This window comes from Cucumis melo, chromosome 1 (assembly GCF_025177605.1).
Source record: "Cucumis melo cultivar AY chromosome 1, USDA_Cmelo_AY_1.0, whole genome shotgun sequence".
NCBI lineage: Eukaryota > Viridiplantae > Streptophyta > Magnoliopsida > Cucurbitales > Cucurbitaceae > Cucumis > Cucumis melo.
The window spans coordinates 25,762,233-25,788,298 of record NC_066857.1 but is presented as its reverse complement, the minus strand read 5'-3'; the positions used below and the strand labels follow the sequence as shown (position 1 = coordinate 25,788,298).

The following is a 26,066-nucleotide window of genomic DNA, read 5'->3' as shown; positions in this document are numbered from 1 at the left end:
CCTGGTTATTCTGTGAAAGGCCAAGAGGATAAAGTTCTAAAATTGAAGAAGGCATTATACGGATTGAAACAAGCACCAAGAATGTGGAATAGCAGAATCAACAAATATTTCCTTGATAATGGGTATTTAAGGTGTCCTTATGAACATTCTCTTTATATTAAGGTTAATGGTCATGGAGATATTGTGGTAGTTTTTTTGTACGTCGATGACTTAATTTTTACAGGAAATTGTGCAAGTATGGTTGAAGATCTCAAGAACGAGATGACCCAAGAATTTGAAATGACAGATATAGGGCTAATGTCATATTATCTTGGCATTGAAGTGAAGCAGTCAGAGGAAGGAATTTTCATCTTTCAAGAACGATATACTAGAGAAATTCTAGAGAAGTTTAATATGATGAGTTCTAAGCCTATCGCAACTCCGATTGAAATTGAGACCAAACTTTCCAAACATGAAGAAGGAGATGATGTTGATTCTTCATATTTCAAAAGTTTGGTTGGGAGTTTGAGATATTTGACTTGCACACGACCAGATATTCTTTTCAGCGTTGGATTGGTGAGTCGATTTATGGAATCTCCTACAACTACTCATTTGAAAGTGGCAAAGAGAATTATTCGTTACCTCAAAGGTACGCTTGACTATGGGTTGTTTTATTCTTCATCTAAAGAATTCAACCTTGAAGGCTATTGTGATAGTGACTGGGCTGGAGATACTAATGATCGAAAGAGCACTAGTGGATGGCAATATTACATTTCAATGGAGTTCTAAGAAGCAACCTATTGTGACATTATCCGCTTGTGAGGCAGAATACGTTGTTGCAGCTTCATGTGTTTGTCATGCAGTTTGGTTAAGAAATTTGTTAAAGATAGTTGGAATTGTGATTCATGTAGCAAACACATTGATCCAACTGTGATTCATGTAGACAATAAGTCAACAATTGCTTTAGCAAAGAATCCTGTGTTCCATGATCGTAGCAAACACATTGATACAAGATTTCACTTCATCAGAGATTGCATTTCAAGGAAGGAGGTTCAAGTTGAATATGTGAAGACTGAAGATCAAATTGCAGATATTTTTACGAAGCCACTCAAAGTTAATGTGTTTAACAACTTAAGAACTTTGCTTGGAGTTTTTTTTATAAAAAAAACATGTTTAAGGGAGGATGTTGAAAATTAAACATGTTTTAAATAAATAAGTTATATGTGAGTTAATTTATGTAAGTTAGAGAAGGATGTGAGTTAAAAATGTTAGAGTTAATTTAGTAAGAGTTTCACCTTAGTTAAATGTAGGATTTAATTTGTTGTATTTAATTGTGATATGAGTTATTCTCATGACAATCGTATAAATAGGATTGAAATGTAATCTAAATCATCCAAGTATGAGTTGAATACACACACAAATCTTCCAAAAAGTTTTTTGTTTTCTATCAAATATTCTATTTGGTGATTATTTATTTGGGGTGTTCATCAAACGCTTCCAACAAAGGCCCTGATCACATTCTACACTATGCGATGAGACTGATATGCGATGGAAGTTGGTGATTCAAGAGATTGCAAGGTAACTTGCGTTTTGTGTTTTAATTAGCTATGTGATGAGAAAGGTTACACGATAAACTATTATTCGATATGGGCTTCTTCACTTAGAAGTAGTTGACGTCATCCTTGTGTAAGAAAGTTCATGAGTTGATTTGATTTTTCCGCCTAACTGAATTCAGAATAAGATGTGACAAGTGACACGTGGCATTTGAGGTTGGATGATCCTCAATATCGGACAAAAGTAATCATTTTGTCATGGATAATCTCACAAAAAAAGTGTATAAATAAAAGGGTTTTGACAATATTAAGAGCTTGTTACACCTGGTAATTACCTAAAAGAGCTTAAGAACTTACAAATTAGGTGAGAAAGCACTAAAATATTATGATGAAAATATCTTACCTATGCGATGAGATACCTAACACTTGTTGTGTGTTCTAGTGTTTCGACTAAGTACTTAGGCGAGAAAGCACTGAAATATTATGATGATAATATGTCCTATTCTTGCTGTAACATCTCATGCCTCTAGAATTTAAAATTCAGATCCCCAAAATTTTCCTGCGACTTGACAACATCATTCTTACTTGTCTAATTAAAGGCTTATTAGTGTGAGAGTCGTCTCCACAAACCAACATGAGTCCTTTCAACACTTTGTCCTTACTCACATGCATCCTAGGAAAATTCAGAGGAGGTCATCCTACATATGATTGTTCCAAGCTAAGCACACTTAACTTTGGAGTTCCTATGATTGAGCCCCCAAAAAGGAAGATGCACCTTGTTAGTATAGGTAGTAACTTTTAATTTTTTAAAGTCTTTCTTAACCTTACTTTCATGTTCATTCCTTCTCATTCACATGTGATATCAGTTCATTCATATCCCCCTGTAAACTCGAGTTGTTACAACCGCAACCCAGCAAAAGAGTGTGGTAAACATTTGAGCTGAGGAATGAGTACAAAGATGTAATTAAACAAGCAAAGCGATTCTATACGATATGATTTAATGATGAATTATGTGAGATGCATGCTAATTATGAAAAATGAGTTATTGTGAATGATTTGAAAAGAAATGTTTTCTATATGAATTATATAAATGTTTGTGTTAATGAGATTTGGATTGTATTGATCTTCTAACGCGTTGAGATGATTTGTGATTTGGACTTAATGTTTTATTATTGAACACATAATTATTTATGTCACATGAATTGGCAAAATGAGTTGCAACGCATTATGACATAGTTTGACTTATTAAAAGTGTTGATAAAGACCCCATTCACGAGATGTTTTTATCCCCCCAGGTAGCAAAGGACACCCAGCTTTTGACTTGCCGTCTTGATCACTTGTCGTGTCATAAACGAGTCACATCATCTTGGTAGTGGCCACTGTTAACTTGTATAGCATGTAGAAGCTACACGAGGAGAGTCAAATTATTGTTTTGAAAATTATATATGTTTTTAGTTGAAGGAACTTGTATTAAATGTACTCTTTTATCAAATATCAATGAAGTATGGTTATTTAAAATAAACTCTTATCTTGCATTGCATGGGAAGATTCACGTTGAATGTCTAGGCGGTCACGTCTCCTCTTAGCTGCATAAAGGAACCTCTGGGTCGAGGTGTGACAACATTAAATAAGGAAAAACTTATAGTTTGATTTGGTCACCTTTAATCCCCAACTATAGTAGAATGCAAGATGAACGAAAGACTGTGACTGATTATGTGAACAGATGATGGTGAACGAACGTAGGTGAACGACGATTATGACCTTACCGGTAACAGATGGTTGTGACCAACAATAGTGAACAAAAGACGACACTTAGAGTGACTGAATTTGATGACGATGAACGTACGCTAACCTTCAAGAACAGACGATGGACGATCTTCATGGATTCTGACAACGATGAACTCCAACGTAGAACGAATGATGACCCTCAAAGATGAATGACTATAGTGTATTTGGTTGTGAGGTAGGTTAATTGCTTACCTTGATTATATTGTATTCTGTGGGGTTTTAATTGTTGGGAGGCTATTCAAATCATTTTGTTTTTTGAACTTTGGGGTTTTAGTTTAGATAAGGGTATTTTAACCTTTTCTTCCATTCATTTTTATTTTTTATTTTTTATTTTTATTTAGCATTTGTATGATTATCTTATTTATTTATTTATTTATTTCTTTATTATTATTATTATTATTTTGCTATTAGTCCAAATTAAATTATCAATTTTTCTATTTATCTAGTTGTCCATAATTAACTAGGGCTTTACATTAGCTAGAACGTATATGGGTTACTCAGATTGAGGCTGACCAACTCAACATTTATTCAAACAAATTCAAGTTTCATCCTTTAATCATGTTGGTCGTCCTTTGGCTATTGAGCCAATTTTGGAGGCTTGGCCTCAGTTAGATCGAAGTTGGACCAGGTCCAATACGCCTCTAGCTTATCGCTCTGATTTTCTTTTGCTCCTTTTTTGACTCTTTTTATCTTTAATCCTAGAATCCATTAATAAAAATATATACACAAGCCAATTTATGTAAGAGAACTGATACTACAAGATTTTAAAGAAATTACCTTTTGAGATTTAATTTGAGTTATTGTAGATATGATTCGAAAAAGACTTTATCGGTTTGAATTTATGTGCATATGCTCTTTATGGTCATGTCACCATCAGTTGAATGTTGATCTTGTGATAACCCATTATCTGATTTTTTTTTTCATATATTAGTATGTCTCTTAAACATAATCCTTATTTAACATTTTTTTTAGACACTTTTATTAGAATTTAGATTTGTAAATATATCCCTTTAGGTTGTGTTTTAGTTTTATGTATAATTGTTAGTGTGTTGATATGTTGGCTAGGAATTAGACGTATGGAAACATGATGGATGTGAATTAGGATCTTTGTAGATTTATAATCATTGGTTTTACTTTTTATAAATATTGTGGGTGTACGTAGCATCTATCTTTATGTATTTGAAGGAAGGGATAAGCTTTTCAAATCAAAACTTTGGCATTACTAAAATTCACAGTGGAGCAATTTTAAGATGGAGTGAAAATTTATAAAAATTAAGAGAAGGGACAACAAATTATGTAAACATATTGCCATAATTAGAGAGTTTTGCAGATCATGTTTGTTTCTATGGTAATATGAAAGTGAGTATCATTTTATTACATTCATTGTTGTTTATTTTTTGTGTTCATGAATTGTAATGAAATGTTGGAGCCTGCAGTGAAGCCTATAATCAACAAATTCAACTTGATTATGGAGGCGAGAATGATCAATATATCCCATTGCGTTTGAAAAAATGCTTTAGATACTTTAGATTGATTTTTTCTTTTTTATTTTAATCCTCAGTTAATGATACCGTTACACTATGTTGTTACTATTACGATAAAATTATAAATTTGTCACGGTTACTTTACCATTACATATATAATAACCGATTAACCCTAACAATAACAATAACGGTAAGAAGACAATGATGCCAAAGTTAAACAATCTCAATAATATTCAAATTACGTTTGTAAAATGTGTTAGTAAACACGTGATCAAAAAGAATCGAAATATACGTTTTATGATTGATATTTTGATTACAAAATAGCAAAGAAATGTGTATAGAGAAGGTAAGGGAGAAGAGTGAATGACAGATGATGAAGAATGAGAGTTGGGGTAATGGGCATGGCACAGAAATAAAAACAGAGACAAATGTGTAGTTGGGGATATCAAATGTTATATATTAATTGTGAGTCCAAAATACGTTTTTCCATTTCTTCATAACCAAGCCAACTCCATCATTTGCTTCCACCTCAAGCTTTTTACTCAACAAAACAAAGGCCTCTGACACCAAATAAGACTTTTTCCAACTTTTTACACATGTTTAGTTCTTCAAGTTGTAGACTGGTTTATCATTATAGACATGAAAATAATTAAATTATGTATAGAGTCCAACTATAAGGTGAATTCCAATAGTGTGTATTTGTATCTTTCCAAAAAAAGTTGTGCTATTTAGGCAGCTAGCATTTTTAAGTACTTGTCTAAATAGAGTATTTGGAGCTTCCCTTTTTAATATATATATTACATACGCACACTATCCGATGAAAAATTGATTGTCCGTTAAACATTACAAGATTAATTTTTTGACCGTTAAACGTTATAAATTAATTTTTGACCGTTAAACGTTATAAATTAGTTTTTGACCGTTAAACGTTACAAAATTAATTTTTTGACCGTAAAAGTTTTATTATAAAAAATTTATAACGTTTCACAATTAAATTCTTTTGACCGTTACTGATCCTCCACCACTAAAAATAGATCTCTCACTCTCATTCTCAAAACACACAACAAACAATCTTCTCTCAAATTCTCATTCTCTTAAAAGTTTTTCGAGTTGTTCTTTTTTTAGTGTTTCGATTCCAATTAGTTTCTGTACAAAACTAATTGACGAAAAATGGTTGTTTTATCCTGGGACGACAAGGCATAATTATGTTTATACGATTCAGAGCAGAGTCGCGAAACATCTTAAAGAGAGCATGTTCCGCGACTCAGCTTTTCACTAATCCAGTTTCTGTTTTGCAGTTCTTTGTTCCTTTTAACAATCTGTCAGTTGCTGCCTCGTTTCTTTCATCATTATTTGCCGGACTTAGACGATTTTTTTGCATTGAAAACCGAAGTGCAACAACAATTTTAAGACGTTTTCATTCTCTAATGTCCAACCCGTCCTTTCTCTCCATATCTCTCTTGTTCTATTTGAAGTGAAGAGAACAAACGAAATTGAAAAAGGCGACAATTGAGCCTCATCAAATGAGGTCGATCCGTCCAAGCCGCCATCACTGACATGGAAATGAAAGCTCGATTTCACCAAAAATTTCCAGAGTGTTTCTCTTTCACTCTCACCGATGCTTGGCATATGGGCTCGATAGGCTACAGATTATGGCATAACAGCAAGGAAGAAATCGCTAAAGGAAGAATTCTGATTTATGAATTCTTTTCTGATCAACCAATCACATGCTACCATGGCGTTTCATTAAGGGAAATAGGTGCAGGAAGCATCAGGCGTATTTATAGAGGAGAGTTTCAACGCTTTCAAATGTTCTATGGACCGTGTGAAGATGAAACAGTTTTAGCCAATCAATTCTCTGTATTTGTTTCACGCCCAAATGGAAACAAATTCTCATCAGTATTATGCTCCGCCAAACCACAAAAATCCAAGTAAGGTTCTATTTGAAATTTTGGTATCTTCTAAAATAGTTACGAGCAAATGTGATTTTTTTTTAAAAAAAATAATAACTATAGTTCATAATATAATAAATAAGGATTTCACAAACTTGTGATTCGAAAGTGATAAGGTAGAACATAATAGGATAAGAAGAGAATTTTTAAAATTTGCGTTAAAAAGACTAGTGAAAACGTAATATATTCTATGAATTTCAAGCTACCTTGTAATGGTTTTGAGATCTGCAAAATATGAACTGTTTGGCAATTCTGGTATGATATGAAATTAAAGCCTACAATGGTGTCTAGTTTTAGCTTGAACATGGATTAGAACTTTGGAAATTCTTTGAATAAATCTGAAATTCATCTCTATATAGGACAATATCTTGATACTTTTCATGTTAGTTCCTCCTTCTGTCAATGTGAATTTGATGAAACTTTAACTAGAAAGAGTAAAAGGTTTGTAATTACCTTTATAGATGACTGTTCTGTTTACACTTTTATCTATTTGCTTAAAAAATAAAAGTGATGCCTATGAAATGTTCAAAGTTTTTATAACCAAAATAGAGAACCAGTTTAACAAAAGAATTAAGAGACTTCGTAGTGATAGAGGAACTGAATATGATTCAGTTGCTTTCAATGAGTTCTATAACTCAAAAGGAATAATACTTGAAACTACTACGTCTTATTCTCCTGAAATGAATGGAAAAGCAGAAAGAAAAAATAGAACTCTAACTGAGTTAGTAGTTTCTATCTTACTTGAGTCAGGAACAGCACCATCTTGGTGGGGTCAAATAATTAAGACTGTTAATTATGTTCTTGATAGGATTCCTAAATCAAACAGTAAAACTTCACCATACTAAGCCCTTAAACATAAAACATCAAACTTGTCTTATCTTAGAACTTGGGGTTGTCTAGCTTATGTTAGAATACCTGATCCAAAAAGAAGGAAATTAGCAAGTAGAGCCTATGAATGTGTCTTCATAGGATACACTGAAAATAGTAAAGCCTATAGATTCTATGACTTAGAAAACAAAGTAATCATAGAATCGAATGACGTAGATTTTTTCGAGGATAGATTTTCTTTTAAACCTAGAAATAGTAGGGGCTTATATAGTCAAACTAGTGGAGGCTCAAGTTCTAGTAGTTTTACCTTCAATTAGGATCTAAACCCAAGACAAGGAAGTAGATCCTGAACCTAGAAGAAGCAAGAGAGCTAGAACAATAAAAGACTTTGGAGAAGACTTCGAAATGTACAACGTAGAAGGTCCAAAAGATCTAACAGAAGAATTGTCCTCAATAGATGCCAATTTATGGCAAGAAGCTATCAATGATGAAATGGACTCTCTTGAATCCAATAGAACTTGGCACCTACTTGACTTACCCCTTGGATGTAAAGCTATAGGCTGCAAATGAGTTTTAAGGAAGAAACTCGAACCTGATGGATCAGTAGATAAGTATAAGGCTAGATTAGTAGCAAAAGGATTTAGGCAGATAGAAAACATAGACTTCTTTGATACTTTTTCTCTGGTCACTAGAATCACCTCTATTAGAGTGTTGATATCTATAGCTGCCCTGAACAATCTCTTAATCCATCAGATGGATGTTAAAATTGTTTTCCTAAACGGTGATTTAGAAGAATAGATTTACATGGAACAACCTGAAGGTTTCATAGTTAACGGTCAAGAATCCAAAGTTTGCAAACTAGATAAATCCCTCTATGGCCTAAAATAAGCTCCAAAGCAATGGCACGAAAAGTTTGACAACTTACTCATGTCAAAAGATTTAAAGTAAATAAAAGTGACAAATGTATCTATTATAAGACTGAGGGAAGGCTATGTATTATCATATGCCTATACGTAGATGACATGTTAATCTTTCGATCAAACTTACATGTCATAAATCTATGTTGAGTGCAAATTTTGACATGAAAGACCTAGGTGAAGCTGATGTAATCTTAGACATCAAAATTACAAAAACTAAAAATGGAATTTCTTTAGATCAATCTCATTACATAGAAAAGATTCTAAAGAAGTACAACTACTTTGATAGTAAACCAGCTTGTACACCTTATGACTCTAGTGTGAAATTATTCAAGAACACTAGTGACAATATTAACCAATCTGAGTATGCTAGTGAAAGGATGTTATTTGAGATAAGTCGTTATCAAAATGATAGGTTGTTATGGATGTAAGTATGCAAAACAAGAATTTATTCCTAGTCTAAAATAAAAGAATACAAGAATAGAGAAAGACTAGATGAAATATGAGGGTTAGGGATTACCTCAATTACCTTTCAAAGTTATCTTTTTAACCCTTCTTACCTTTGTGGAAATTGAGAGTAGTATGGGGAAGAAGGGTGTCGAACCCTAGATAGCACTTAAGATTCAAAACTTCAAGATTCACAAACAAGGTCGATTAGTAGCTTCAAGATCTAAAAGAAAATTATAAACAAAAAAAATGGGGATTTGTGGAAGTAATTTTTGAACTATAGTAAAGAACGAGTATTAAGAAATGATTAGTGACAACAAGTAATTCAAGTAAAGTTTTTCTTTCGAGTTTAGTAGAGGGACTTTTTCTTGGGTAATTACCATCTTTCTTATCATTGAAAAAGAAAGAAGATTAATTAATCTTTTCTTGAATTTACAAGAATGGAATTTTTACAAAAAAAAAAAGTAAACAAATCTCTATCAAAACATGATTAATCTCAGCGACCAAAGCATGTTCAAACTGAGGCAAAATTTATACTATTCAAGATTTGCTAAGGAGGGGATAGCCACTACCCTTAGCAAAATTAATGCCCATTTCAAACTTGTTATGGAAGAATCAATAGTAGAAAATTAAAGACAATCTCAACAATTAATTCAACATAACAAACCATTGCAAATCAAAATTTAAGTTCAACACTTTAAGAATTTGTAAAGAAATTTCAATGAAAAATTGATAGGAAAAACTTATTTGTTTTATTGACATTTCAAAAGAAATTGCAAAGGGAAACAAGCAATCAAATAAAAAATTGAAAAGATATAGAAATGAATTTAATTCTCAAAGAAAACAATTTAACCCAAGAAAAAGTCTCAAAAGATTACCTTAGCCCATGAAGATCGATGAAATTCTTGAAAAAATGTTGAGGAAAGAATCCATTTATTTAACAAAAGTAATCTTTATTGATAGAGTTTCAAGAATTTGCTACAAGAATTGAATGAGAAAGAGAGTTTTTTTTTTTACTTGGAATTTCTTATCCCTCTCCCAAAAAATATGACGAATTTTATAGAAGGGAAAATGGGAGAGAAAAGTGGAATTAGTTTTAAAAACTGCCAGCCACGTGGCGCGATCTGGTTCGTCCAATTTTCCGGTTTTGCCCTTGAACTTATTTTTTACCGTTCTTCTTCGTTATAACTCCGATTTAAGTGATTTTGGTGGAGTTGGACTCGTATCGGGGTGAAGTTTCATATTCTGCATAAAAATAACATTTCAGTGAGTAAATAAATAAATATTGAGAAAAATTAGTCTAATAATGTTAGGTCTAAAATAGCCCTAACAGCTAGTATCATAGGTAGTTTGAGGTATGTTGTTGATTGCACTAGACCAAACATAGCTTACGCCGTAGGATTACTATGTAGGTTTACCAGCAGACCCAGTCTAGAAAATTGGAATGCGATAGAAAGAATAATGAGATACCTTAAGAAAACCAAAAACTTAAGATTACATTATAACAAGTTTCCCGCTGTACTTGAAGGTTACAGCAATGCTGATTGGAACTCCCTCTCAGATGACTCAAAGGCTACAAGTAGCTATATTTTTAATATAGCAGGAGGAGCTGTGGCTTGGAAATCCAAGAAACAGAAAATTTTAGCCCAGTCAACGATGGAGTCAGAGATGATAGCAATAGCTATTGCTAGTGAAGAAGCAAGCTGGCTTCGAAACTTGCTATCAGAGGTTCCCACATGGAAAAGATCGATATCATCCATACTAATCCATTGTGATAGTACTGCAGCTATCGCAAAAGTTCAAAACCGTTACTATAATGGTTAGAGACGACAGATACGTCGTAAGCACAGTACCATTAGAGAATTGCTCACTACTAGTGTAATGATAGTAAATTATGTATGGTATGACGATAACTTGGCTGATCCTTTGACGAAAGGACTCACTAGAGAAAAGGTTTTTAAAACCTCAGAAAGAATGAGATTCGAGCCTATTAAAACTTAAATTACTGTGAGGTAAACCCAACTTGAAAGACTGGAGGTCCTAAGAAACAAGTTCAATGGGTAATAACTGATCACAAGTAATATGACGAGAATCATGTTAAATATTTAAAAGTCTCATTTTTATGGTTTAGTGGTTTAGTGATTAGCATGACATCCTGAAGCGCAGGATGAGGTTGAACTTTGTTCTTAATAAAATCTATACTTGATATCAAGTAGAGTACCTAGCTGCAAGAGTACTCTTGATAGATTCACGTTTATGAATGTGGAAGTGAGGGCCGCTTCCTATGGAATTCTGGGCAGATTCCTAGAGCATTCACTAAACTGGGATTTACGTGCAAGGCCATAAAGCACAGACTATTTTAGAACTTCACTCAAATAATGATGTGTGTGCGATAACATTAGAAGTAAAGTTCAAAACTACGAGTTACTTTACAATACTTTAAACTATTATCACTACGTAAATGTTCAAGTCACCAAACACCTTTACTTAAGCACATCATTATAGAGACAGACATTGCTCGATGAAAATGTTTTTTAAAAATTTTCAAGTGGAGAATTATTGGATGAAAAACTTTTTGACTGTTAAACGTTACAAAATTAATTTTTTGACCATTAAACATTATGAATTAATTTTTGACCATTAAACGTTACGAATTAATTTTTGATCGTTAAACGTTACAAAATTAACTTTTTGACCGTTAAAAGTTTTATTATAGAAAATTTGTAACGTTTCACAATTAAATTCTTTTGACCGTTACTGATCCTCCACCACTATAAATAGATCCCTCACTCTCATTCTCAAAACACACAACAAACAATCTTCTCGCAAATTCTCATTCTCTTAAAAGTTTTTCGAGCTGTTCTTTTTTCAGTGTTTCGATTCCAATTAGTTTCTATGCAAAACTAATTGACGAAAAATGGTTGCTTTATCCTGGGGACGACGAGACATAATTCTGTTTGCACGATTCAAAGTAGAGCTGCGAAACGTTTTAAAGAGAGTGTTTTCCGTGACACAACCTTTCACTAATCCAGTCTCTGTTTTGCAGTTCTTTGTTCCTTTTAACAATCCGTTCAGTTGCTGTCTCGTTTCTTTCATCATTATTTGTCAGACTTGGACGATTTTGTTGTATTGAAGACCGAAGTGCAACGACACACTATAGGTGAATTCCAATTTTGGGATTGGAAGGTTAAAATACATTATCAAATTTACCTAGATAATTTACTTCTGGTTCTATTTAAGAACATTAATTTCAATAGAGAGAATTGTCCTTTTTGATTGCCGTGTGGATATCTTCTTTCGGATGTAAAAATAAAGTATCTATCACATAATATTGTGCAAAATCCAATAAAAGAAGAATGAAAACACCTCAACAACTCCACCTTACTTTTTCATATTAAATAAATGACAATTATATTTGGACGAACCTGAGGTACACATGGAAAGTTTTTATCAAGACAGATTTTTGAGAATTATTAAACTTACTATTTTTTAAAAATCATTTTAAACATGTTTTTAATCCATCAAAATTAGGAATTGAGAAATTACACCTCATAATATTTTCAAATAATAAACTTGCGTCGCTTCAATTTTATAAATTACAAATATCGCAATATTTTAATTAATTTATTTAATTTTGTTAAATATTTTTAAAATAACAAAACTACCCCTTTCCATATGAATTCCTTTCCGTTTCCAAATTTTCCTTTTCTTTTTCGAAATTTCAATGTTCTTCGTCCGTTTCCAAAATTTTTAAATTTCCAATCTTCCGTTTCCGAATTTTCCAATTTTCGATCTCCTTCTTCATTCGATTTTACAGTTTACTTCATGGTCTCCTTCTTCTTCAGTCGTATCGTAGATCAGATTTTCCAACTTCACTTGAAAACCATCGATTTCCGATCAACGACCACAGCTGCAAATGGCTTTGACACGTTCAAGAGCCGTAAGTTGGGCAGCGGCCTCAGATCCTCGGCTCCTCCGGCAATTAGAGGCTGAGGGTTGTTCGTCCACCATGGCTAAAGAGATTGAAGCTCGATGGTAGTGGTGTTAGCTTGGATTTTTTTGAGTGAATTTGGGATTACGGAATTTGAGAACCTTAGGAATTGGGATCGACAATGGCGGGAAGAACTTCTTCTTTTTTTCATTTACGATTTCCTGTTCTTGTATGATTTTTATTTTAGCCTATTCTTTGTTTACAATTTGTGTGTTATACGTTGATCTCTACATGTAAGAACTCAATTCTTTATAGCTTGAGATCATTACTATTAAAATAAATAAATATTTTCTTAACAAAATGGAAGATAACATAAAACTTTCTTTGAAAACTTCAAATTTCATTTATAAACCATAAATAAAGTAGGTAGAAATAAAATTTAGAAAATAAGACTACTTCGAGCCCTATCTAATTTTTTAAAAAAAATCATAGAAATAACTCATGAGTTTGATAGATGCAACGGTACAAAAACATTAAAAAATCAAAATTGTAAAGTAAAAGCGAAAGCAACAAAAAAATTTCCTATAACAAATCGCAGTCACTTCTTGTCATTCCCCAGCTTTCCTCTACCTCTACCTGAAAAATTAAATATAGAAAGAGTGAGTATAAACATATATTCAGTAATTGATGTACTACTAGTTCCGCTAGTGTCTGTTAACTTCCTATTAGGGTCCTGTAAAGAAGTATCCCAAAATTGGCGCATTTTCGACCACACGCAATCTAATGGTCTCATTGGAACACATCTGATTTTCTGTGAATCCAAAGAAACACCTAGGACAAAACTAGTTTTTGGTCAAACCAAAGGAACACCTAAGACAAATTGGCCTTCAGTGAATCCGAAGGAACACTTAAGACAATCGGGTTGTAAGTGATCCCATATGACCACTCATGTACATAACATATCATAACGAACTGGTGGTCCTGTCGAACCGCACATTCATAAAAAGGTAGTGATCCCGAAGGACACCAATATGGGTATGACCCTAATAGATAAAATTAACAGAACATTCATCCATAGCATGTAGCACATCATAAACATCATAAACATGGCATGAATATTAATCATAATGTCCTTAATCATGTGATTGATATATCATGCATCATCATCAATGTAAATCAGTCATCATCATCAACCAATATATTATGAATCTTAGCTACATCAATGCATAATGGAAAAATTACATGCATGCTCTTAACGTCAGTTCAAAGGTCTAGTAGGAGAATCTCTTACCTTAAGATTAGTTTAATAAAATTTATTCCTAACACCAACAGTCAAAGCTTTCCAAACAGAGAAGTCCTAAACATAAACGAAACTAAATTAATAAATTTCTCATCCAAACATTCAAGTATTTAATTATGTTTCTAACTTACCTCAAGGCTAAGGTTGAAACCAAAACAACCTTAAATGGAGACAATTTTTACATATAAATCCTTCCCCAAGTTAACCAAACCTTCGAAGAACAATAATCTAACTTAGTTTCCCACTTTGAATTATATAAGAACCAAGGGATATTTATTTGGGCAAACCAAACCCAATCAAAAACTTACCAAAATACTAGATGGCTCCCAAAAGTAGATGGCTTGAAACAAGTTCGCTTGGCTCAGCTAGGAGGGACTGGCCGGATGTAGAGGTGGCTTAGCTTAGCTAGGAGGGACTGACTCGGATGTAGAGGCTTGCGGCTTGCTAAAAAAGGATAGCTTGGACGCGCAGCTCAGATCTCGTCTCGAGTAGAAGGGATCGGCTCGGAATGTAGAGAACGGCTCGTGTACAACCCGTACGGCTAGACGTCAGCTCCAAAGGAAGCAACGAATCGGGTGACGAAAACTTGACATTTGCGTGTATGGCTCGGACGTAGAGAACAACTTGGATGGTGAATGATCAACGATGCGAGATGGAGACATCGGAGCACGGCGGATGGACGAGATGCAAATGATCGAAGAACCTTATGTGCGACGGAGACGAAGACAAACGCTTGTGATGACTTTCGTGATGGACTAACGAAGATGGGCAACGTTGAATGATTCGACTCGACGGAGAGGTGTTGGCAGAAAAAATGGCAGTGGAAATTTTTAGGATTTCTTTGTGAGGAAGAAGATGAATAGTGATTAGGACACACATCACGAGGGGTCTATGTAAATAAAATAATTTTATTATTATTATTTTATTTTTCCTTTTCATTTTCCTCGTTTTTTTCAAAATAAAACCAAACTTTTCTCGCCATTTAATACCCAATCAAATCATCCTTTTCTTTTTCAAAAAATAAAATCAAATATTTTCTCTCCTCATTAAAACTCTTCAACCACGTCATGCCATACCTTTCCTCTTCCCAAACATCATACATTTTTTATAAATAATTATATTATTATTAATATAATTATTTTTCTTTCAAAAATTTATTATATATACACTTATATATAACTAATCATAACCCCTTAAATCCCACCAAAACAATTACATCAAACCATAAATTTTAAACTTAAATCAAATAACATCAAATTCCCAAATCTTCAAATTAATTAAATATTCTTTCCATAAATACTTAATTAATCCTAATTTCCACAAAAAAGAAAATCTCAAATTAACGCTCAAATAAATCCAACATCAATAAAATTACACCAAGATAATTAAAACTGAAATTACCTTATCTTTAAAGCGTTTGTTCTTATACAATTTTGGTTTTGATTGCTTAGCCTATTTTTTTTCAATTGATTTAGGGCTTTTTTGTGTAATATTTAGAGCTTTCTCTATGTGTTCTGTCCTGTAAGATTTTACCATAAGTGAAGAATAGATAATCAAATGAAGTAAAATGTAAGTTAACTTAAACGGGTTTTCTAGAAAGAATTAGAGGTTACAAAATGTTGCTTCTTGTATTATATGTCTTCTTTGGAGATTTGTGTTTCTTTCCAATTTCCAAACCAATAACCTTGGGTGTTGGCTTTACTTTTCTTTTTGGTCGTTCACGTTCTACTACTTCCGACTTGGCTTATCTTCTTGTGAAGACTTTCTTATTTGCATAATTTCTCAACCACCTAAAATAAATATACAATAAATTTGAAATTGATATAAAATAGTAATCAGAAGGTAATCACATGGCAATCAGAAAGTAGAAATAATCAGATATTAATCACATGGTAATATTAGAAAGTAATGTTATCAGAAGGTTACCTTAAATTTAAAACAACATATATATATATATATATATATATATATATATATATATATATATATATGAGATGGCTATCACAAACTAATTAGATATATCATACGACTATCAGAGGGCTATCACAAACTAATTTGATATATCATACAACTATCATAGGTCTATCAGACAGATATCAAAAACTATTAGATGACTACCTAAATTTAAAACAACACATATGTATTATTAGAGGGCTATCACAAACTAATGTAATATATCATACGACTATCAAAGGTTTATCTGACAGATATCAAAACTATTACAGGGTTACCCAAATTTAAAACAACACATGTGTATCGTAGGGCTATAACAAACTAATTTGATATATTATATGACTTTTAAAGACTTATCAGACATATATCAAAAACTATCAGAGGGCTACCCAAATTTAAAACAACACATATCAGAGGGATATCACAAAATAATTAGATATATCATATGGCTATTAGAGAGTTATCCAAATTAAAATGAAGAAAAATGAATTAGCATGCAATAAATTTGAAACATGGGTAGTTTGTCCCAAAACAAGACAATTTTGAGATGGATTTTTAAATTTACTACTTTTACAATTTAGAAAATGTAGTGTCATAAACATTATTATCATAATTTTTTTTTTCTTTTTTGCTATTTTTGCAACTCCTTTAAAAAAAATACATTTAAAATAGTAAAATTAAATATTAAATAAAGTAGGAGAAGGGTTTGTAGGGATCGTAGGAAAAGTATTTGGATCTGTATTTGATGAGTAATATGAAGATTGAATTGAGTAATTAGGTAGATATGGTGCAATGATTGGTATATGCATTATTGACCTCTGCAATTAGGAAAGGTAATGGAAGTGTTGACCAACAAAAGTTGGATAATTCTTCAAAGGAAGATTGATGTGGGTATGGTGTTTTAAATTTTAATGGATGCATTATGGGATCATAATATTTATACATTAAATTTGTAAATCTTCCATTTTTCTTTGTCTGCCTCCCCCAGTCTTAAAGTTCTCACATTGCATGCTTTAACCAATTTTAATGTTACAATTTCCCATCTCCAATCACTACAAGAAATAAGGCCTTTAATGTTGCTTGGCAACCGACATCTTTGCGAGCGTTATTAAAGGGCTTTAATGTCGATTGGGCTTCAATGTTGGTTTATAACCGACATTAAAGCCCTTCAATGTCGGTTATAAACCGACATCTTTGAAGGTGTTATTGAAGGCCTTTAATGTCGGTTCATCTTTAATGTCGGTGGATTATGTCTTTAATGTCACTTATGATACATCTTTAATGTCGTTTTTCCACCGACATTAAAGATGTCTTTAATTTTTTTTTAACCGACATTAAAGCTGTCTTTAATGTCGTTTTTTCAAATTTATTTTTATTAAACCCTTGCATTATTGTTCATTTTGTATGACACCAAATAGTTAAAAATGAAATCTTTTACTTGTACATATACAAAATGAAATCTTAATAATGTGACATTTATATACAACTTGGATCCAAACACAGAAATTATGAAGCTTAATTATTACACTGATCATCCTTTGGAAAAAAAGAAAGAAAGAAAAAAAAAATATATTGAGAGAGCAATAACTAAAACTGCAACTAATAGCAAAGTAGAACGCTTCACAAATGACCAACTTCAAGATCTTGTCACAAAGATGAGGGTCTGGCTAATTGTACTCACTTGCAACCATTTCTTCTATTGCAGTCATTTGTTTAGTGATAACTCCCTGTAAAAGACATCAAGATGGTTGAATTGATAAGTAACAATTTTATGACCTAGTTGCTAGTAGAAATATCAAAATATCAAAATGAGGATGATATGATAGTTCCAAGTCAAGTTTCTATTCATGTTTTTCATAATAAGTGCATAAAAAAATCCAAGTCAAGTTTTGAGAAATAATCACCACCATAATAGTCTTTTCATTGCCAAACATAAAGTCACCACCAAAACAGTTTTTTCTTCACATAATTAAACTTCCCGCTTTTCTAAATTGTTAAACAGTATTTGAAACAACACCACCAAAAAAAAATTCTAAACCAAGTGCAACCACATAACAGCCTTACCAAGATAATATTGTAACTTATTCATTCAAGTCTTCCTAAAAAACAAATTGAGAAACATGGTAAGATAAACTTTTTTGTATAATACCTTCAATTCCAAACAGTTGACTGAAGCTTGAACTTGAACCATCAATTTCCTACATATTATTTGGTGCTTGTGATTTGCTTGATTACACAGATAAGAGAACAATATATCTCTTGGGTGTTCTTATGGCTAAACAACAATTATTACAATAGAGCCATCAAAAACAAGAACTTGCCAGGATTCTACTTTTCTCTATGATCAAGATTAAACAACTAAATTGTTTGTAGAAAAGTACTAGTTTGCATTTTAAAGATAGGACGAGATCATTGAAGGATCCAAGACAGTGAACTGACTATTGTTCCAGTTGATGCCAAACTCCCCAAATACTGAGATATCAACATAAACCCAGAAATGATCCCTGAATGATAAGAACTTGCCAGGTAGCCATGATAAACCTTCATTTGGTCACATTATATCAAGGAAAACAAAGTGACAGTGGTACAGAAATCCACAGCTCTAAGAAAGTGATCAAAGAAAGTGAAATTTTGAAACTAAATTAAAGTCTGGCGAAGCTACATATAATTTATATGCAAACTCACAACAAAAACCCAGCCCTGTTAACAATTGTCATTCAGCCAAGATAATTAGAAAAATTGCTTTTAGTGAATATACATCATATACAACATGTAATTAGATAAGGAAGCAACAACTGACCATTTGCATGACTCACACCAAGTGCATGAAGCATCTCTAAGTTCGTAGGGTCAACATCCAATGCATGCTTCATTACAGCGATAGCCTGCATATATCAATATATATTATATTTCTTTGTACAAACAATAATTAGAAATCAGAAATTAAACATGAGATGGTACAGCACAATACCAGAAGTATAATTGCCATGAAAAGGAGTCACCTAAACTAACAGAATAGAAGTATGAGCATTATGAATGTCAGAAAAGTATTGCAATAAAAACAACATACCTCTAGAAAATGGTTGAGCATGTAATCAACATGAGCAAGCCCTTTTGAAAACCTTTAAGATTTCACATACAAACATAGTCTACAACTACTTCCCAAGGTTATGACTGCAAACTTGAAAATAAAAAATAGAGAAAGTTGCCTCAAGAAAATAAAAAATAGGTTTCGCACAATGACATAGTCACCAACCGACAAGCTCAGTTCTTTCTGGCCTGAGCTTCCTGCCTCTTAAGAGCATTTTCAGCCCATACCCGCTGTGAATATATGAACTCACTTTCCCAAGGCTGTATAAAAATTGAAAAATTCACCAAGTATAAGCAAAATACGAAGCACATTCTTATATACACAGTATATCACCAGATTGGAAATGAATCTCACCTGCATATATTAGTAAAGGTTAGGAATAAGCCGATCCTCTTCGTGGCTCATTCCACTCCTAAAATGGGCTACACCAACATTTGTCTACTACTGTACTGAAGATCACTTTGTGGGATTAATATGTGGCCCATGGATAACATGCCAAGAACTCAAATTTCCTTGGAAGTATAGAAAATAACTGGAGGAAACCTGAAACAATTACAAAGTTATAAGTCTAATTATACAATTGCAACAAAGTGTTTAAATTCAAGAAGCATCAACCATAAATCACAAATGTATTCAGATATTTGATATAAGAAATTCCAAAATTAGTACAACATACTTACATTTTTTTTCCTTCAAAGTCTGCTGCTGTTTATTATTGAAGAAAAATCTCTTCAAAGCTCTCTTTCTCTTATGACAAAACTCCTTATACCATCATGGCAAAATCCTCAGTGTTTGAACTATATTAATTCCATTTCATGTTTGAATTGAAACAAAATAGTCTACTGAAGCAAAATTGTTCATAAGCGACATGAGGGATGAACAAACCACATCACGAGAACTTGTGTGTGCATTCATGTTTTACGTAAGATGGAAGTTTTATATAATCTAACTATAGGCAAACAAATTTAATTACGCTGACAAAAACAGGGAATAAACTTTTTTATATTCAACGACACTTCCTAAGTTTAATCAGCATAGTAAAATAAAACCTCCAACCATCATAAAACCCTCAACCATACCGTCAGCCGTGCGCATTCGTCCGTGGTGAAGCAAGAAGGTTTGCAACTTGGGTGGTCATGGAGCAAGAAGGTCTACAGCCGTCCTCAGCCATGCGAGGTGGAGCCTGTGCGTGAACGACTGTGGTGGAGCGTCTACGTTGTGGTGGAGTGGAGTGGGTCTTCTGCAGCGCAGTGCCTGTGCGTGAACGTTTGTGTACCGTGGAACGTCCGTCATGTGAGATCGTTCGTCGACCGGTCGTTTGGAGCTTGGGTGGTGGAGGGAAGACTCGCGCAGTGATTGCCAAGAAGGGGAGCGTCGTGCAATTGATTAGAGAAAATTTGGGAAGAAGTAGAATTGGGGAAAAAAAGTGAGGGCCTTTCAGGGGGAAGGGAAATTGGAGGGAAAGGAAAGGAAATTGTTTTTTAGAAATGATAAATTTGGGAAAGGAAGATGGTAAAGTTTTTTTTTTTTCTTTTTTCTTTGAAAATGGTAAAAATATATATTACTTGACATTTAAAAAATATCAAATAATTAAAATTAATCTTGACGTTTCTAATCTGTTAAATATTTGAAATAAAAATAAAAAATTATGCATTTTTTTCACTTTTTGTTATTCTTGATGTTTTTTCATGTTACTTGACAGTTTTTATTAGAACTGTCAAGTATTTCAAAACTGCAAGCGTCAAGCATTGTCAGTTTTCAAGTAGTGATTTTTAGGTCATTGAAACTACAAAAACTGAACTATTTTTCTCATTTTCTTCCACAACTTCTAGTATCGTTACTTTCTAGAGGGCAGTGCTTCTGCATCCCAACGCTTGACATTATTCTTTGGTTTCTTTCTTTGGAGTTTATGTGTTGCTTGATCTTGTTCCTGCTTTGCATTTTTTTAGTTTGTTGGCCAATTGCTCCACTTTGACTTCAAGATTTCTCATTGTTGTTGTTTGGTTTTATAGGAGTGCATTGTTTTTCATCCTATATTCCTTTATCATTACTTACAGCAATGTGAAGGATTAGTATGAAGCAATGCAATAATTTCCTATTTGTTGTTGCATAGTATTTGTAACGAACCAAACTTTTAAACTAAGTAAGATCATAACTCAAAATACAAATAATTAAAGGCACTTTCTTGAAAAGAAGAAAACTGAAATTCTTATAAATTTAATATCAAATAATTGTTCGAAAGACATAAAAATTTATAAATTCAATAAAATACTTTGAAAACATGACCGGCGGATTCTAACAATTTTTTTAAAAATATACAAATAAATAAGTAAGATAAAACTTTAAATTAAATGTCTAAAAATAAAAATACTGCAAAATAATGAAGAAAATGCGGAAGCAAAATGACCCATATGCCATGTCATGGGCCCTCTAAACCCTCTGCTTTTTTCCTGAAATATTAAACATATAAAAGAATGAGTATATAAAATATACTCAGTAAGGGACCCATTACTGGTCCTACTAGGGTGATTTTGTTAACTTCTTATTAGGAACATAATAAAAAGGTCGTGTGTCTAATGGAACACACCTAGACGAGTGAGACCATACGAATACCTCTAATCGTGCGAGTGATCCTATAGGAACACTCCTAGTCATGTGAGTTATCGTAAGTACACACTCATAAACACATCTGGGAATGTAGGTACACCCCTAATCGTGCGAGTGATCTCGTTGGAACATCCTTAACCGTGCCAGTGATCTCGTCGGAACACCCTTAGCTGTGTGAGTGACCTCGTATGAACACAATATAATTGACCCCCTAATAGTGCATGTGATCTGTAGGTAGACTCCTAATCGCTCAAATGGATCCAATAAGAACAACACTAATTGTGCGAATGACCCAATAGGTAGGAACATATTATATGTGGGGTATAAAGCTTAATAGCCAACATTAACAGACGCACCATACACTGAACGCATGTAACAATTTACATAAACATGCCATGAATCATAAGTCATAACAGTCCATAAAACATGCAATCCATAAATCATGATCAACATGTAACATCAACCAACTTATACGCAAACCAACTATGCATTTTAGCTACCATCGACGTATAATCTATAAACACATGCAATCTCTTAAATTTAGTTCGAAGGTCCAATAGTAGAATCTCTTACCTTGAGATTAACTAAATTCCTTGGTTAAAAAATAAATTTCCCAAATGAATTGATCCTAAACATAAATGAAAAGGAATTAATGATTTTGCATAATAAAATTAATGACTATCACCTTAATTTCTCAATTTAACTTATCCAGATTTGAGGTTGAAACCAATTCAATCTTGGAGAAAACTCCACACATTAATTGTTCAACAATTTGCAAAATGAACCTTCAAGGAAAAAATTCAAATTAAATACAAAATTTATTTATTTTCAAGCAAAAAATTATCATTTGATGGATACATCCAAAACCCACCAAAAACTCACCAAAAGTGGTTGGAATCGGCTAGAAAATGACAAAATATGGATAAAAGATGGCTTAGCTTGTGCGCAGCTTAGCTAGAAGGGAGCTTGCATGTATGGTTGGAAGAGGAAGAAGGGGCGCACACAGATCGAAAGAAGGCTCGGTGCACATTAGAAGTAGCCAGGCGACTTGTGACGACTGGTTGGAAATTCAACGATGGCTTCGACAGAGGAGCTTGAAGCGAACCACTCATACTGTAGAAGATCGATTAATTAGTCAACCCCTCAAATAACTAGTGATGATCAGATGCCTCACAAAGTCTATTTTGCGGACCTTGATTATGACGCCTTAATGAACAACCTCCACAGAAGAGGATGTGAAATTCCTTGCTCTAAGCATTTGAGGGACCTTCTATGTCTTGCCTCGCATTGTGTCGTGGTTCCTCATGCTCTTCGTCGAAAGATACACTCAATTTCTGGGTCAAGCCTACACTCGTGGATGTCTTCATTTCGCATAAACTCGTACATGCGTTCTTTAGGTACACGTGTGATTCAACACAAATTGAGTATTTTACTTGAAACCAAAATAAAAGATCATACCTAATTTAAACAAGAAATTCCAAAGCAACAATGCCAACAACTTGCTTGTTGGTTTCATAGATGTATCATGAAAATTCGTTCATAGATGTGTTATGAAAAGTTTTAATAATGCAATTGAACATGCGTCTAGGTTAGGGCTATGCGATAAAAGATGCATGTCCTACCTATGCATTGCTAAATGCATATGATCAACATTACAAGTTTTCCTCACGCTTGTTTAAGTGTAAACGAAGCGAGAGGTTTTCTAGTTAAGCTAGAGTCAAACACAAGGAATTTCTATCAAATTTGGTTATAATGACTACTTCTAATTTTAGGCGTTATAAATTCTATACAATATAAATGTAAAAGTATATTGATCTAAGTATTTACACAAAGGATTCTATAGAGGGGTATGATTGTGGGATGATTATGGAAAGTTAACTAACTTGAATTAAGAAAGATGGAGGAAAGTCTATGCATTATAGGCATTTTAAATGCTAGATGCGATTTAGATCATTTAACCATCTTATATTTAAGGCAAGCAACATCTCGGCGCCTAAACACCACACTTATTCTCCTTTCGAGATACAAATGGTAAAGATAAATCAAGCGATATATATCTAAAATTCCTTAGTTATAAGCTTCACATTTACCTCTCTATTTAAGGTCATCAACCTCTCGACACCTAAACACCATATTTGTTCTCCTTTCAGGACACAAATGATTGGAGGCAAAATGCCAGAATGAAGTTTGTTTCCAAGCTCCCTTTTGTGTATGTTTAGCTAGGTTTTTGCTACTTACTCTCTCGAAAAGTTGATTTACGAGCGTTGGCCAAGCGATGAGTTAATCTCTAGCTAAACACGATGAATCTTACACTTAAAGAACCCTTATCAAACATATAACACATACTTAAACTACTTATAACACTTCAATAAGATGAATAATAAAGAAATGAGACAAAGAGAATGGATAAACATATGCATTGTGTATGTAATGTAGGTCTTTCAGCCATAAGCATAAGAGTATTCATACAACATATTACAAAATATAGAAATGGAAAGTAAATCAGATGTTCTGAGCCGCAAAATGCATTGGTTTGCATTCCTTGGCTCTTTTACAAGTTAGGGGAATGGTGGGTGAGCTTCTCTCTTTCCAATCTTTCTTTAAGCTCTCACTCAGATTTTGATCAGAGAAGATGTCACACCCCGCCTCATTAGTCATTTCATACAGAGAAGGAGACGTGTTGCCTAGACACCCAATGCGTACTTCTCCATGAGATAACAAGTTATTAAACACCTAGTAAGCGGAACTTCTCAAACCAATCTCCCACATAGAGTTCCAAATTTGAACTCAGGAGATCTTTACAACTCAATGCAATGAAAAACACTTAAACAACCAACTTAGCTTAATCGTATAGCCTTCAACACTTCAACTCTTTAACTAATAAGCAATAAGCACAACAGAGATACACAAATCCAACACAGTAGAAAATAGAAAACACAACTCTACTTTTATTACTGGATCAAATACTTTACAATTACATTTATTTTCTTACAAGGCACAAGATAAGACACAAGTATTTTGTGAATGATTTTATAAATGATCATTTGTCATAATTCATATCACATTGTATGATCATCTCGCAGAATCATGATCATCTCATAGAATCATTTTGCATATTCAATTATATCTTTGTACCCTTTCCTCACCTCAAGCGTTTACCATACTCTTTTGGTTTGTTCCAGCTATGCGGAGTAATCTCAACACATTTAGCGAGTTTCATCAATTCCATTATCGGTAACACGTCTTCCTATGCTAGATCGCACATCAAGCAAAGGGCATTGTATACCAGATCACGCAGCAAGTATGAGGTATCCTATTCAAGACCATACAACATGAATAAGGCATTATATTTCAAATCACACATTAAGAATAGAGCATCTTATCCCATATCACATAGCAAAGACAAGACATTCCACACCAAAGTACTAAATAAGTATGAGGCATTACATCGCATAAGGTACAATGATCATCTCATTTCAAGCTTTATCAAGTCTCATACATTCTTTAGAAATCATCATTTCAATAAACATTAGTTCAAAACTTTCTTTTCAATAAACATCAACATCAACAATAACACACACAACGCATTAAACATAAATGCAACATAAGATTCGGAGAGAATTCTTTCAAAACATTTCTTTCTTTTAGAAAAATCACTCACACGGATCTCTGATCCTCTTCTTCCTCGAACTCTCTTCGTCTAGTACTTCCTCAGCAATAACTCAACTCCTTGCACCCGCTTGACAAAACCTCCAAATAACAGCACTTGTCTTAGGGCCTTCACCCCAATTTATACTAATCCTTTTGTAACGACCCAACTCCTTATACTGAGCCGAAGTCATTACTAAATGTAAATAACATGATTTAAGTCATAAAGTTTAGTTAAAACGAATAAAACCTCAGAATTTTATTTATAAAATCAAATCAGGGTAATGTGCGAAATATAAATAAATATTAAAATCCTACTCGAGCCCTATCTACTTTTAAAGAAATGAAATAGTAAATAAAGAAGAAAATAAAACTCAAGTACTAAATGTTTAAAACGAGGTGTAAGCGGAAGCAGAAATCCCTATGGCTCGCCATGGTCACTTCTGGTCGCTCGCCAGCTTGCCCTTGCCCCTACCTCGGCCTCTACCTGAAAAACATGACATGGAGAGAGTGAGTATAAAATACTCAGTAAGGGACCCACTACTAGTCCCACTAGGTGCTTGTTAACTTCCTATTAGAGTCTTGAAA

The 26,066-nt window shown here is 33.2% G+C and overlaps 2 long non-coding RNA genes across 5 annotated transcripts; both read right to left on the bottom strand.

The window, feature by feature from the left end:
* Positions 1 to 13,258: 13,258 nt before the first annotated feature.
* On the bottom strand, positions 13,259 to 15,172 carry LOC103497561 (uncharacterized). Of its 3 annotated transcripts, XR_007815806.1 has the most exons (4): positions 14,488 to 15,125; positions 14,311 to 14,390; positions 14,171 to 14,236; positions 13,259 to 13,515 (listed from the first exon to the last, which is right to left on the bottom strand). It is a non-coding gene; the product is annotated as an uncharacterized LOC103497561 (long non-coding RNA). The 3 variants fall into 3 exon arrangements; XR_007815817.1 differs by lacking the exons at positions 14,171 to 14,236; positions 14,311 to 14,390 and having other exon boundaries at positions 14,488 to 15,172; XR_007815808.1 differs by lacking the exon at positions 14,488 to 15,125 and having other exon boundaries at positions 14,171 to 14,455.
* A 3,571-nt stretch (positions 15,173 to 18,743) lies between these two features.
* Positions 18,744 to 20,707, bottom strand: LOC127144229 (uncharacterized). 2 transcript variants are annotated; one of them, XR_007815803.1, is made up of 3 exons: positions 19,904 to 20,707; positions 19,104 to 19,766; positions 18,744 to 19,017 (listed from the first exon to the last, which is right to left on the bottom strand). It is a non-coding gene; the product is annotated as an uncharacterized LOC127144229 (long non-coding RNA). The 2 variants fall into 2 exon arrangements; XR_007815802.1 differs by having other exon boundaries at positions 18,744 to 19,766; positions 19,904 to 20,705.
* Between the last annotated feature and the right edge of the window lie 5,359 nt (positions 20,708 to 26,066).